The 12,896-nt window shown below is 52.3% G+C and overlaps 1 protein-coding gene and 1 long non-coding RNA gene across 3 annotated transcripts in view; one reads left to right on the forward strand and one right to left on the reverse strand.

Annotated features, from left to right (window-relative positions):
- Window positions 1-6,010, reverse strand: part of CAPN5 (calpain 5) — a 57,457-nt gene extending 51,447 nt beyond the window's left edge. The window contains exon 1 of the mRNA XM_084801571.1: window positions 5,828-6,010. The gene's annotated coding sequence lies outside the window, so the exon portion shown is untranslated. The remainder of the gene's footprint in view (window positions 1-5,827) is intronic.
- On the forward strand, window positions 686-12,896 carry LOC311608928. 2 transcript variants are annotated; one of them, XR_014783195.1, is made up of 4 exons: window positions 686-1,068; window positions 10,501-10,724; window positions 11,654-11,851; window positions 12,788-12,895. It is a non-coding gene; the product is annotated as an uncharacterized lncRNA (long non-coding RNA). The 2 variants fall into 2 exon arrangements; XR_014783194.1 differs by having other exon boundaries at window positions 11,654-12,896.

Genomic DNA, 12,896 nt, shown 5'->3' on the forward strand with positions numbered 1-12,896 from the left:
TGTGGAGAAGGCACTGAAATGGGAGTAGGGTGGGGGTGGGGCAGATGCAGCATGTCTTCCCAGCAAAGGAGTGGATCCCACCAGGATGAGGGAGGGAGAGCAGGATGCCGGAGCCCAGGATGCAGGTGCCACTCACTCCCCTGACAGGACAGACAGTCACGTGACTCCAGGTGCTCCTGCTTTCTTTGGCTTGAAGGTTCCTACCATGGAAGGTGGGGTGGAGACCGCATTGATACTTGATTTCTAATCTGGTAGGTCTGTTACCAGGACAGCCATCCTCCCTGCCGCCCTCCCCGCTTTCGCATGGGCAGGCTGTGACCCTAATTCCACCTCCTTCTTAAAACTGAGGGTTTGAAACCCAATGAGTAATGGTACCCAATTCTCAGATGGGGAAACTGAGGTGCCTTTTCTCAACTCAAGTTCCTGTACAGCTTTAGAAGCAGACAGGGCTATTTTCATTGCCCAGAGGGAAGGGGGGGGGGGGGACACATTTAGGGCAGAGGCAGGAGCCTGTCCTACATCAGAACCCGGGGCTGCCTGGCCTACCACCCAGGTCCTGCCCCTGCCCCTGCTCTGTGCCTGGCCAATGGGGCAGCAGGAGGTCAGCTGGGGAAGAGAGACAGAGAACCTGGGGGTGGGGGGGGCACGGAGTCTGCTCTGGCAGGGGTAGGGTGGGGGCATGGGGGTGGGCACACTGTGTGGACAAGGGCTTCAGAAAGGCGGCAGGGCAGGAGGAGAAGGAAAGAAACCAGTTAGGGCCGGCTGGAGGACAGGGTGTGGGGGAAAGGGAAGAAAGAAACAGGATTGAGCAAGCAAGCCCAGAGAGGCAGGCTCAGGATGTCAAGAGTAAGTTAACAAGGAAGCTGAAGGGAAAAGGAGGCCCAAGCTGGGCTGGCGAGGGCAAGACTCAGACCAGGAAACCTGGCTGCACTTGGTGAGAGGCACCTGGCGTGACATGCAGTTGGCTGTGGGAGTGAAAAGCAGGCCATGGCCATCAGGCTAGGGTGCTCTGGAGTCAGCTGGGCTCCTTCCTTGGAGGCCTCCTAGAGTGATGGACCAGGCATCAAGGTGAGTGGCACGGGGGTGACACTTCCAGGCCCTGTACACTGCTCTGAGCTCTGACTGTCCTTCTTGCCCATAGCAGCCTTAGATGCCAGTGTCCCCGCCCCATGCCCAGGTAGAGACAAACTAGAGCTCAGGAGACCAAGCCAGGCTTGGAATGCCCCACTCTCAGAACAAGGAGGAAGAGCCAGGAAGGGCCAAGCAATTCATTCGGCCCATTTCCTCTCATACCTATTCCTACCCAGCAGAATTCAGTATTCTCACACTTCTTTCTTTCTTTCTTTCTTTCTTTCTTTCCTTCCTTCCTTCTTTCTTTCTTTCTTTTTAAACAGAGTTTCACTAAGTACCCTTAGCTGGCATGAGACAGAATTGACTATATAGACTACCAAAAAAAAAAAAAAAAACCTGCCTGCTTCTGCCCTACCCCACCCCAAGTGATAGAGTTAAAGTCATGTGCTACCACACCCTGCTTACCTGCCTCTTGAAAGATGCTGGCGAGGGTCCAGTGACAGTCATGCACTAGCTTTACTGAATGCACATCTCACATGAGCTGCACAATCCTAGCAGGATGGGACCCAGTCACTGGGGTGACCGCAGGGACGTGGTGAGAGTGTCCCTTCTTCTACTGTCACTAGGTTCTGGCTCCCACAGACTCAAGCAGGGCCAGAGACAAAGCAGCCCAGGCCTGTCTGAAAGGAAGCAGGCAGGGGACACAGCCAGCCACTGAGAGTGACTTCGTGAGCTATCCAGGACCTTGACTAGGGAAACCAGCCATTGTAGGCACCGGGGAGTAGGGATGTGTGTGTGTGTGTGTTGGGTGTAGGTGTATTTGGGAAGGGAGTTCTGCAAAAACATTGCAATCAGTTTCTTCCCTGGGCTGATAGTGACTCCCCAAAACCTCCGTATCAGAATCCTTAGCCCCGGTGGGCCTCATGTAGCACTAAAGGCTTGAAGACGGAGAGGGGGAGGGCCCTAGGTGGGCCCTAAAAGTAACTGTAAATGTCCTTTGAAGAGAGACCAGGGCTGGGAAGACGGCCCCATGGCAGAGTGCCTGGCTAGCACAGACAAGGCTCTGGAATCTTTCCTCACCAGTGCCCTGAACAAATGAATGAATGAATGAATGAATGAATGAATGAATGAAGCCATGTGTGGCAGCACATGCTGGAGTCCCTTTTGGAGGCAGAGGTATGAAGATGAGGCGTTCAAGGTCTGAGGCTATACTGAGCCACAGGAAACCTTGACTCAAATAAAAGGGGGTGGGGAGGAGCCAACAAGACTGTTCATGGGGTAAAGGCACTTGTTGCCTAAATCGAAAAACCAGGGTTCCAACTCTACCACCCACGTAAAGGCAGAAGCTGTAAAATGACTGCAGAAAACTGCCCTCTGACCGCCACGCACCAGCCACGGCGCGTGCACAGCCAGCAGACCACAAACCTTGCACACACATGGTGAGACATAAAACTGAAAATAAACAACAACAGAAAGATAGGGAGGCACAGAGAGGCTTGAATGCAGCAGAGGAAACGGAATGAGACGGTAGAGTAGAAAGTGGGGTGGCTCAGTCACAAGGATTGTCTCCCCTGGAGCCTTGAGAAGGAGCCGGCCGGCAGGTTAGTCCCACAAGGCTCATCTCTGACTTCCGACATCCTGGACCACAGGAGGGTAAATCTACCTTATTTTAAGTCTCTGACTTTCTGGTCTTTTGGGTTCAGTAATGATGAGGGAAAATGTTCCTGAGGAACAGGGGACCCGGTGAGTGATGGAGCCCGACTGCTCCCTCCTGCTTGGAGGAGGATGACATTTTGAACTGCCCCAGTGTAACAAGAAGTCGCCTCTTACAGTTAGTTACTAGTGAGAGGTGGTCACAGCGTCCCACCTCAGCCTGACTGACAGAAGTCACCCAGTGTGTGTGTGGGTGTGTGTGTGTGGGGGGGTGACAGGGTACCAGGGGTGGGGGGTGTGACAGGGTACCGGGCAGGGACTGGCTAGCAGAAGCAGACATATGTGCAGCCTCTCAGCCCTTGTTCCACACCTGTGCACACATGATAGCAGTGGGCAAACTGGTGCCCAGGAACAGGCTCTGGTCTGTTCTGGCCACTGGTCTGTATCTTCTATATCTGACCACATGCCCCACTGAGACATAAGATCACAGGACACATCCACGGGCCACCCTAGTCTCACAGGCAACTCTGGGAAGCCTGGGATCCCAAGGACAGTGGTCCCAACAGTAACAACAGAGCATGGTTAACTGAGCCCTCACTGAGGCATAAAGGAAGCTGGTGGTTCCACCTGAGGCAATCCCGAGGTGGCACCGCTAGCCAGAGAAGAGGCTACCGAGGTGGAGCGCTTGCAGACCAAGCCTGAGGACCGCAAGGAACTATGGGAAAGCAAGGCTTGACAGAGCAAAAGAAATGTCTGGAGGAGTTGGGTAGTTGGGAGGGGCCCCACAGGTTCTGAGAGATAGGGGAGGAGAGAGCTCATTCAACAGAGATAGGCCAGCCAGCAGTGGCTGCTCAGCCTACAGAGCTACTTGGAGAAGGTGTGACAGACCTACTGTCTGTAACTGGGGACAGCCAGGACTCACACCTATGAGCCCTTTGCAAGACATGTGTAGGGTGCCCCTCAGCTGCCCTACCCCTGCTTCTCCCAAGGGTTTGGGGTGGCCAGAGGACTTGGCCAATCTGACAGAGAGAAGTAAAGGGGGGGGACTCACAGTGATCAGCAGGTCCTCTCATTCACGGTGCCCACTTCAGGGGGACCGTCCCACCACTGTTCTGTCCTCCTGCTCCAAAATGACCCTCTCTTTACTCAGTGAAGGGACTCGGTGACAATGGCTTTTGTCAACTGGCTACCAAACACCTCACAGTAAGTGCTGCGTCACTTCCATCCCCAAGTTTAGCCTCCCTCCACACACCAGAGGAAACCGAGCCACAGGCAAAGCTCTCTGCCTCAGGGGCACAGGCAAGCAGAGGGGCAAGGAGCCAGTCTTGAGGAGAAAGAAGACAGGCCCTTCAGGCAAGAGGATGGTGGAGAGTGGCCTCCCAGTGCCCTCTGAGGGGCCATGCAGGACCTCCTTCTATGGGAAACAGGATCTTCAGGGCCATCCCAAGAGCATTAAGGGAAAGTAGGGTAGAATAAGACAGAGACAGCACAGGCTTCTGAGAAGCCCACAGATGTCCCACTGAAAGCCACAGGCTTCCTGCCACCAGTGCCCAACCCCCATCTCATGTGGTCCCGTCTGAGAGAAGCTTCCCCTGGAGCTCCCCGACTCCTGTTCTGGGAGCCCCAACATTCCCTCCTGTCTTGCCACACCTAGCCCAGATTGGGTGCTGAGAACAGAGAGGAAGTGTGTGTGTGTGTGGGGGGGGGTGCTGCTGTCCGTGCTTAACCTTTACTGCAACCTCTCCCCCCCCAGACACACCCGCCTTCCCCACTGGACTGGCTCTCAGTTTCGCACCTCTGTGCTTTGTCCACGCTCCGTCCTGGCCTGACTGGAACTCTCAGGTCCGTTCCTCACCTTGAGCTTTTTCCCAACCCCTTTTGAATGAACTATCGGCTCCCAGGCAGCGATGGCCCCTGCCTTATTCTCAGCACTCAAGTAAGGGCCTCATCTGTTAGCCCACCAGCCTCTCAGTGGGAAGAGAGGCCTCTCAGGCCAACTCCACCCAGGCTCTGACCTGGCTTGGAGCAGAGGCCACAGTAGGGGCTCACCACACCCCATTCCTCTGGCCTTCTTCTCCTCCACCCAGGACACTAAGCCAGTAGCAAGGTCCAGCAAGGATCCTGGGTCCAGCAACCCTCCCTTGCAAGGCAGAACATCCCAGGAAGGTCTCCCTGGCTCCCTGAACACTTAGCGGCCCTAGGCAGTGGCTGAGTGCTCCACCCTCTGGCACAGAGGAGATCATGCCTTTTGCCTTGGGGACCTGGGTGCCAATTCTGACTGGGTCACCTTAGAGGGAGGCTGGCTTCCCTTCTGCAGCTGGGGCTCATTGTGTGAAGTCTGGGGTGGACTCGCACCACAGGAAAAGCTGCCAGGGGAAAATTTAGCACCTGTTAATGATCTTCAGTCTTATTCCACCGCGGGCCCCCTAGGAAGGCTTTCCTTTGTCCCCCGCCCCCAGTCCTGAGAGATGGAAGTGGGAACCTGGCTAGTCTCCAGAGAAAAGCCAGTCTCTGCCAGACCCACCCTGCTCCCAGCACCACACACCCAGCCCTGCAGGCAAAGGAGAGAGGCACCCACTCCACCAGGAGACTATGGCCAAGAAGGGGTGCGGGATCAAAAGCTGGGATCTTTGGCCTCATGCCTTCTCCAAGCCGTGGGATGGGGGCACCAAGAAAGGTTAAAAGGTTGAATGAGATGAGAGGCACAGAGGTGGGGACAGGAAAGGGAACTTGTAAGGAAGATTAGAAAGTCAAGCCCCTGTGATAAGCACACCCCAGCGCATGTGCGCTGGCAACGCGACCTCGAAACACCCAGGTGGAGGCAAGGGAGGCCCCTCAGCCAGGGCTGCGGGGGGGGGAGGTGGGGATGAGTGCGGTGGGGGTGGGAGGGCGGGAGGATCTTGGGGGAGGGAGGAAAGGGGCTCCGCCTTCTAGGCCTGCAGCCCAGCGCGCAACTCCCAGCCCTGAATCCACGGGATGTACAACCCCTGCTCGGATTCGTGCTCCCGAGGCAAGCACTGGTCCGCGCTGCACCTGCACACACATACCCAAACACACACTAACGTGCGCTCACACACGCCTCCCTCCACGCAGCGCCTCCTACCTGCGGCGTCGCCGCAGCTGGAGCCGGACTCCCAGGATGCAGGGCACAGTGCGGGCACTGGGGCGAGGGCTGGACCAACCCGTGCCACAGCCTGGGAATCTGCAGGGGAGATGCTGCCCGGGCAGCCCGCGGGCTGGGGTTGGAGCTTGGACCCCGGGGCTTCGGTCTGCCCCGCCCCGCCTCGCAGCCTCCTCCCATTTGGGGCCAGAGGCGTGGCCTCGCGGGGGTGGGGTGGGGGCAGCTGAGTGCGCATGCGAACCCGAGAGGCCGCCCAGTAGTGTAGGCTAGGAAGTGGAAGGGTGGCCCTAGCCCCAACGCTCCCTCCTTCCCATCCCAGTATTGTTGGCTGTAGGCGAGCATCTCGGGGTGCTGACTGCCCAGCTCGGCGTTGGCTCTGGCAGACCTGCACGGCCCACCAAATGCTGGCAGAAGATGTTAGCTGACTTGGAGGATGCATCTCGTTCAGGGAGGGACTCAGCCAGGGCCAAAGGCTGAGTGGCCCTGCGAATGGGCGGACCCAATGAGACTAGAACCCTTTCCTCCCTTTCCATTTGTTTCTTCACACCCACTCCCAAAGATTCTGGCTGGAGAAGAGAAATGCAGGCCCTGGTGAGGTGCCCAGAGGACCGCAGTCAGTTAAGCAAAGTGGCCCTGTCCTGTCTTGCTCTGTCCGGTCCTGGGTGTTTATCTGTGCTCAGTGTAGATTGGAACAGCAGGGCCTAGATTTGGGGCTCGGGTTCTTACTCTATATAAAAAGGCAACTGCAATCCCCACTCACGTCAGGCTGTTTGGGGAACACCATAGGGGTTCCTGGATGACCAAGGCTGGCCAATGGCAGGCCAGGCATGGCACCCTGTAGCGCACTAAGGCTGCAGAGACAACACTTGTCTGAGCTGGTCTTCCTGGTTGCTGCTGGCTCACTTCGCAGGGGAAAAACTCGGGCCAGTTCACCCCTCCGGTTTCCTGGCCTCTGTTAATGATTACCTCAACCTCCCAGTCACCCCAACGGCTGCCTCACCCCTGTCCTATCCCTGGCCACCAAAGTGTAGCTCTGTCTGGTTAACTGACTGGCCAAACAGAGTTGTCAAGTAGTTGCTGTCCCTCACCACTCAAGCACAGTGTTCCAAGGGCTGTCCCAGGTCCTACTTCTCCGTTTCCCCTAGTGCTGGCCTATGGTTGGCACTGGACAGAAAGCCTGCCACAGGCTTATCCAGGGTTTCTTAAGTTCTTTCTGTCCCCACAGAAAGGCTCCTCCATCATCGACTCCTCACGGACGCCCTTGGCCAACAATGCAGGTCTAGATCCAGGCCTCGCCCCACCAGTTACTGCTCAAGTTCTTTAATCCTTCCGTGGTCTCAGTTTCCTTGTCTGTCAAATGGGCTTTCGAGGAGAAGTGCATGGTGACTGGGGACAGAAAACTCAAAGGGTTCAGTCAAGGCCCTCAAGCGGGCACCTAGGCAGCATTGCCTCTGGCAGGGCAACTCTCATATCCTCCGAGATAGAACAGGGGTCATGTCTGGAAGAGAGTGCGTTCTGCAAGCCTACAAACCTGTGGCATCCAGATCCCTTTTGTAGCTCCGAGTATGGGGCCAGGAGAGGGGTATCATGTTGTTGCCTGGATTCATGGCTTCTGCCTGGACTCCTTAGCTGTGTGAGCTTGGACAAGAGACCAACAGCCCTGCAGAACCGCACAGCAGCCCCCGCCCTGCAGTTATGGCGGTTGATTGGTTTTTATCCCTGGGGAGTTCTTATGGTGGCCTCTAGCTGTCACTGTCATCTAGCCCAATTGTATGGATGCAGTGTCTCCAACAGCACAGGCGTACACCCTGTAACATGCTGATTCGGCCTGGATGCTTTATAGAATGTGGCTTAGACCAGAAGCCCTGTCTCAGAGCCCGTCTCTGGCAGCTTCCGCCTCCCTGATGCATGAGTCGAGAAACTAGCAAAAATGGTGACCCACTGAGGGTACCTAGCCTGATGGAGGCTCTCTGTTCTTTGGGGATCAGAAGAGCAGAACATGCCAGGAAGAGCCAGGCTGCCAAATAAGGCCTTGGGGGTGTGGGGGCGGAGGAGGATGCATCTCTGGCGATGTGTTGGCCCCAGGACCCTGCCAATTGGTTGTTACAAGCTTAGTCATCTAATGGTGCCATTAAAAGCCTGATGGGTAGGTGTTTTCCCATTAAATTCTCACAGTTATTAGCCCCACTTAGCCAATGCCCTCAGGGAGATGCCCCAGGTCACACAGTTAGTAAAAAGCAGACCCATACTGATTCTCTCCGTTCTTGTGCTGGGTCTCTTCCTCCTCCTCTCCTGGCCTTCAGGGAAAGGACGTCTGTGTAGGTCCCTTGACCTGCTGCCCAGCCTCTACTTAAAATTCCTTCATAACTGGGAACTCTTTTCTTCTGGGGATAGAATCTTTTGCATCCAATCCACTCTACTTAGCTCTGCAGAGTTCTACACCCCTCACCGATGTCTGGGAACAGAATTGTCTCTGCTCAGGTCAGAAAGCCCATCATTCTGTTCCTGTGTGTAATCGTGTTACAGCCTTTCCCAGGCGAAACTCACAACGATCATCCGTTTTCCTTTTTTCCTTTTTCTTCTTTCCTTTCTTCAAATCGTTTCTGCTGGCCTTGAACTGCCAAGGTCAGATGATTCTCCCATCCCAGCCTGCCACGTGCTGTGTTGTGTTTGATTGTGAAATGTCCCCGTATAAGTTCATGTGTCTGAACACCTGGTCTCCAGCTGTGTTGGAAGGTTGTAGAACTTTCAGGAACTGAAGTAGGTAACTTGGAGGACTTGAGATGTTACAGCCCAGTCCCCTCTTCCTGTCCACTCTGCTTCCTAACTATGGACTCAGCGTGACTAGCACCTCATGATCCTGCCGTCAGGATGGACTGTGTCCTCTCTCAAACTGTAAGTCAAAACAAATTTTTTTTTTCTAAGTATCAGCCTGTCATAGCAATGATAAAAGTCCGTAATCCAGGAAATTGGTATCATGAGTGGGTTTTTTTTTTAAAATAATAAACCTGACCAGGTGTTCTTAGGTCATTGGATTGCTTTGCAGGGGGGATGAGGAAGGACCTGGGGCTACGGGCTGGAGAGTCCCCTGGGAAGTGGTAAGGGGAGCTCAAAGGGACATTTTAATGGGAGTTTAGAGGACAAGATGCCAAGGGAAATGTGTACAATGGGCGTCCAGCTCATGAGGTTTCAGAAGGGAATTAGGACTTTTACCAGGAATTGGATTAGAAGTCGTTTGATTTGCATTCCAGTTAAGAATCTGGGTATATTCTGTCCATGTTCTAGACATCAAGTGAAACCAAACTAAAACAAAAAACAAAAACAAAAACAAACAAACAAACAAAAACAATGGCCGGGCGTGGTGGCGCGCGCCTTTAATCCCAGCACTCGGGAGGCAGAGGCAGGCAGTTTGAGGCCAGCCTGGTCTACAAAGCAAGTCCAGGACAGCCAAAGCTGCACAGGGAAACCCTGTCTCGGAAAACCAAAAAACCAACCAACCAGCCAACCAACAAACAAAACAGTGGACTGACTTGTTTGGTATAAAAAACTTCCAAGACAAGATATAACAGTAATCAGGCTTTGTCTTGACAACTGCTCTTTGCTCTTATCCAGGTCCTCAGTTGAAAGAAATGAAAATGTATAGTTTGGTGGGGGAAGGAGGAAGCTTAAAGTTGCAGGCCAGACAGATGCAAGGGCAGCTGTTGAAAGGATTATCCTTATTAAAGAGAAAACCTGGTGCTGTGCCCTGGATGATTTAAAAAGGGGGGCGGGGGCAGCAGAGGGTGCTCTGAAAGCAAGGCCTCACCCACTGAAAGCCCCATCCTATGAAAATGCAAATTCATTAAAAAAAGAGAGACCCTGAACTAGGAAATGTGTTTTGGTTTGCTTTCTTGTTGCTCTGATAAAAACCACAACCAAGCCGGGCGGTGGTGGTGCACGCCTTTAATCCCAGCACTCGGGAGGCAGAGGCAGGCGGATCGCTGTGGGTTCGAGGCCAGCCTGGTCTACAAAGGGAGTCCAGGACAGTCAAGGCTACACAGAGAAACCCTGTCTCGAAAACAAACAAACTAACAAACAAACAAAACCAAGAAACCACAACCAAAGGCACCAAACCCCAGCACCCCTCCCAGGTGTGTCAAGGTGACACCCAAGATTAGCCACCATAAAAAGAGTGCTCTGCTGAAAACAGGCAAGCAGGCAAACCCCAACTATCTAAGGATGCAGTCACCAAGTCACACAGAAGCCACTGCCACCAGGGGGCAAAGCTACATGCTGAACTCAATGCGGAACAACTCTGCAATGCTGTCCACGTGGTGCTGAATTTTCAGGCACGGGGACAAGAGTGAGGGGAGGGGGGGTCATGGAGGCTTCTAGAAGGTCACAGGGCTAGACAGCGGGTGGTGGTTTTTCTGCAAGGAGGTCCTAAGAATCCTTGGCATGAGGCTCAATATGTAAAGTCAAGTTGCAGTGAAGACTGCAGGATACCGGCGATGCCAGGACAAGGCTTTGACATTTGCCCTACTGGGTTTTGGTTTTGCTTTGGTCTAATCTTTCTTTGCTATGGCCTGTTCCTCCTTTTTGGAATGGAAATTTTACTCTATGCCATTGTATGGTAGAAACACGTGACTTGTGTTGTTGCTGTAGTTGTTATACAGAGGCTCACACTTAAGAGACAACTTCAAATCTCAGACTTCTGAACACTGTTGGGACTGTTAAAGACTATGGGGCTTTTGGCGTTGGAATAGATAACGTTCTGCATCATGAGATATCTGTGAGCTTTGATGTAGAATGCTGAGGTCTAAATGAGAAATGTCCCTCATTTCTCTATGTGTTTGAACACTCGGTCCTCAGCTGATGACATCGCCTTGGAAGCTCCGAGGTAAGGCCCCACTAGAGAAAGTAGACCGCTGAGGGTGGGTGCTGCAGGATATTTGACTACACTGTGAACCCCAAGATTGCATTGCTTACTGGAAAAATCTGTTTCTAGTTGTGGTGTGGCTCAGCCCTAGCACACACCTTTAATCCAAAAGCTTTCTGCATGAATGAAATAAAATCAACCGTAGGTCAAGAGGCAGAGCAAGCAGCCAGTTGACAGAGAGTGAGCACAGAAAAAAAAAAAAACATAGAAAGTTAGGAAAATGGATAGAGAGATGCACAGGAAGTAGAAGGGAGGGGCATTCCGTTTTGAGGAACACACCTTCTGGGACATGGGTTGAGGAGGAAGGTCAGCTGGGTGTTTTCTCGGCTTCTCTGAGCTAGCTAGCAGACTTTCACGCCAGCATCTGGAGCCCGAGTCTTCATCGGTAAAACTGAACATTTGAGATTTTGTTTAAAAAACAAAAAGAATGGGCTGGAGAGATGGCTCAGTGGTTAAGAGCGCCACCTGCTCTTCCATAGGTGCCGAGTTCAATTCCCAGCAACCACATGGTGGCTCACAACCATCTGTGATCTGATGCCCTCTTCTGGCCTGCAGGTGTATGTGCAGGCAGAACACTGTGTACATAATAATAAATAAATTTAAAACAAAAACAAAAACAAGAAAACGGGTGGGCCTTGAGGTTTGATAGCCCGACCTCATTTCCTGCCTACTCTCTGCTTCCTGACTATGGATACTGTAAAACCAGTCACCTCATGCTCTTACCACCTTCCCTTCTATCCACAATGGACTCTATCTCTTCTTAAACTATGAGGCAACAGACCCCCCCCCACCCCCCGCATCAGGTTGCTTCTTATCAAGTATTTAGTAGCAATGAGAAAAGTAATAATGGTGCATTGCTGTACCTAAATTAATATGCATTTTAATCCCAGGAACCGACCCCAGTCCTATCACTGAAGAGGGCTGACTGAGGGGATGACTCGGTGGACAAACCACCGGCTGTGCAAGCCTGAGGACTTCAGTTCGGATCCCCAGAGCCCGTGAGAAGCTGGACAACAGTGCTCATCTGTCACCTCAATTCTTACAGGGAGATGGGGAATGAACACAGGAAAATTCCCAGAGGACCGCAGGTCAGTCAGTGTGCCTTATACAGTGACAAAACAATGAAAGACGCTGTCTCAGACAGGGTGGAAGATGAGGAATGACATCCAGGGTTGTACTGTGACCTCTACACGCATCCCACAGCATGTACAGGTCCCCCCGTCATACAACATACATTCACATGTACTAAAGTCAAAACTAAAACCTGCAGAGCGCCCCTCAACATGTGGACTGTCAAAATAGAGGCTCTTGATGCCTGATGTCTTGAGGTGGGACATTGTGATACCCATGTTAGTCTGTCCCATACAGCTGTCTCCGGCCAGAGATCAGGAATACAAGCTGGGGAGTCCAGGGCTGGGTGAGATGGTGCGTGCCTGCCACACCAACTCCAGTAGATTCTGTGTGACAGGTTCCACAGACTGAGCCGTTAACTTCAAAGGAAGGAGGTCCCTTGGAACCAGTTGTGTTAACTCTTGGCTGGAGAAAACATATTGGGCCCTAATTCTCATGGCAATTCATTAATTCTGTTCCTCTTCTTATCTACGAGATGTTCCTGATCGCCTAGGCTGAGATTTTTAGCGAGAAATTGGATAAGAGACCATCCCTTGAGATGGAGTCACTAGCCATGACCTTATCACCGGGAGAACGAGCGCTTCACTTTATAAATCATTTATAAAATTACAAAATAGTATCATGATTGATAAAAAAAAACTTTCCCAACAACAAAATATCATATTGTTATACATGTGTAGTCAGAAGTGGGCTTTGGTATACAGTTAAGAGAGCCTTAAATAAAAAACTAAAATAGTTTAAAATCATACCTTGAAGATTCACAAAAATATAGGTTAGATACTACAGACCATAAGGATTTTTTACCTGCGCCTGGAATTATGCCATTCACCTTGGATAATTTTGTACTTTCCTGTGCCAAATAACAACGATGCTATCTGTTCTGTCCGTAACAGCTTCACCACACACATCTTCTGTGTTCTGTTCGTGATTGCTTCACTGAACACGTCTTCTAAGAGTTGCAACGCTTGTTTCACTATGTATAAAAATCCTTGCTTGAGAGCT

This window comes from Acomys minous, assembly GCF_964271855.1.
Source record: "Acomys minous genome assembly, chromosome: 2".
In the NCBI taxonomy this organism is placed as follows: domain Eukaryota; kingdom Metazoa; phylum Chordata; class Mammalia; order Rodentia; family Muridae; genus Acomys; species Acomys minous.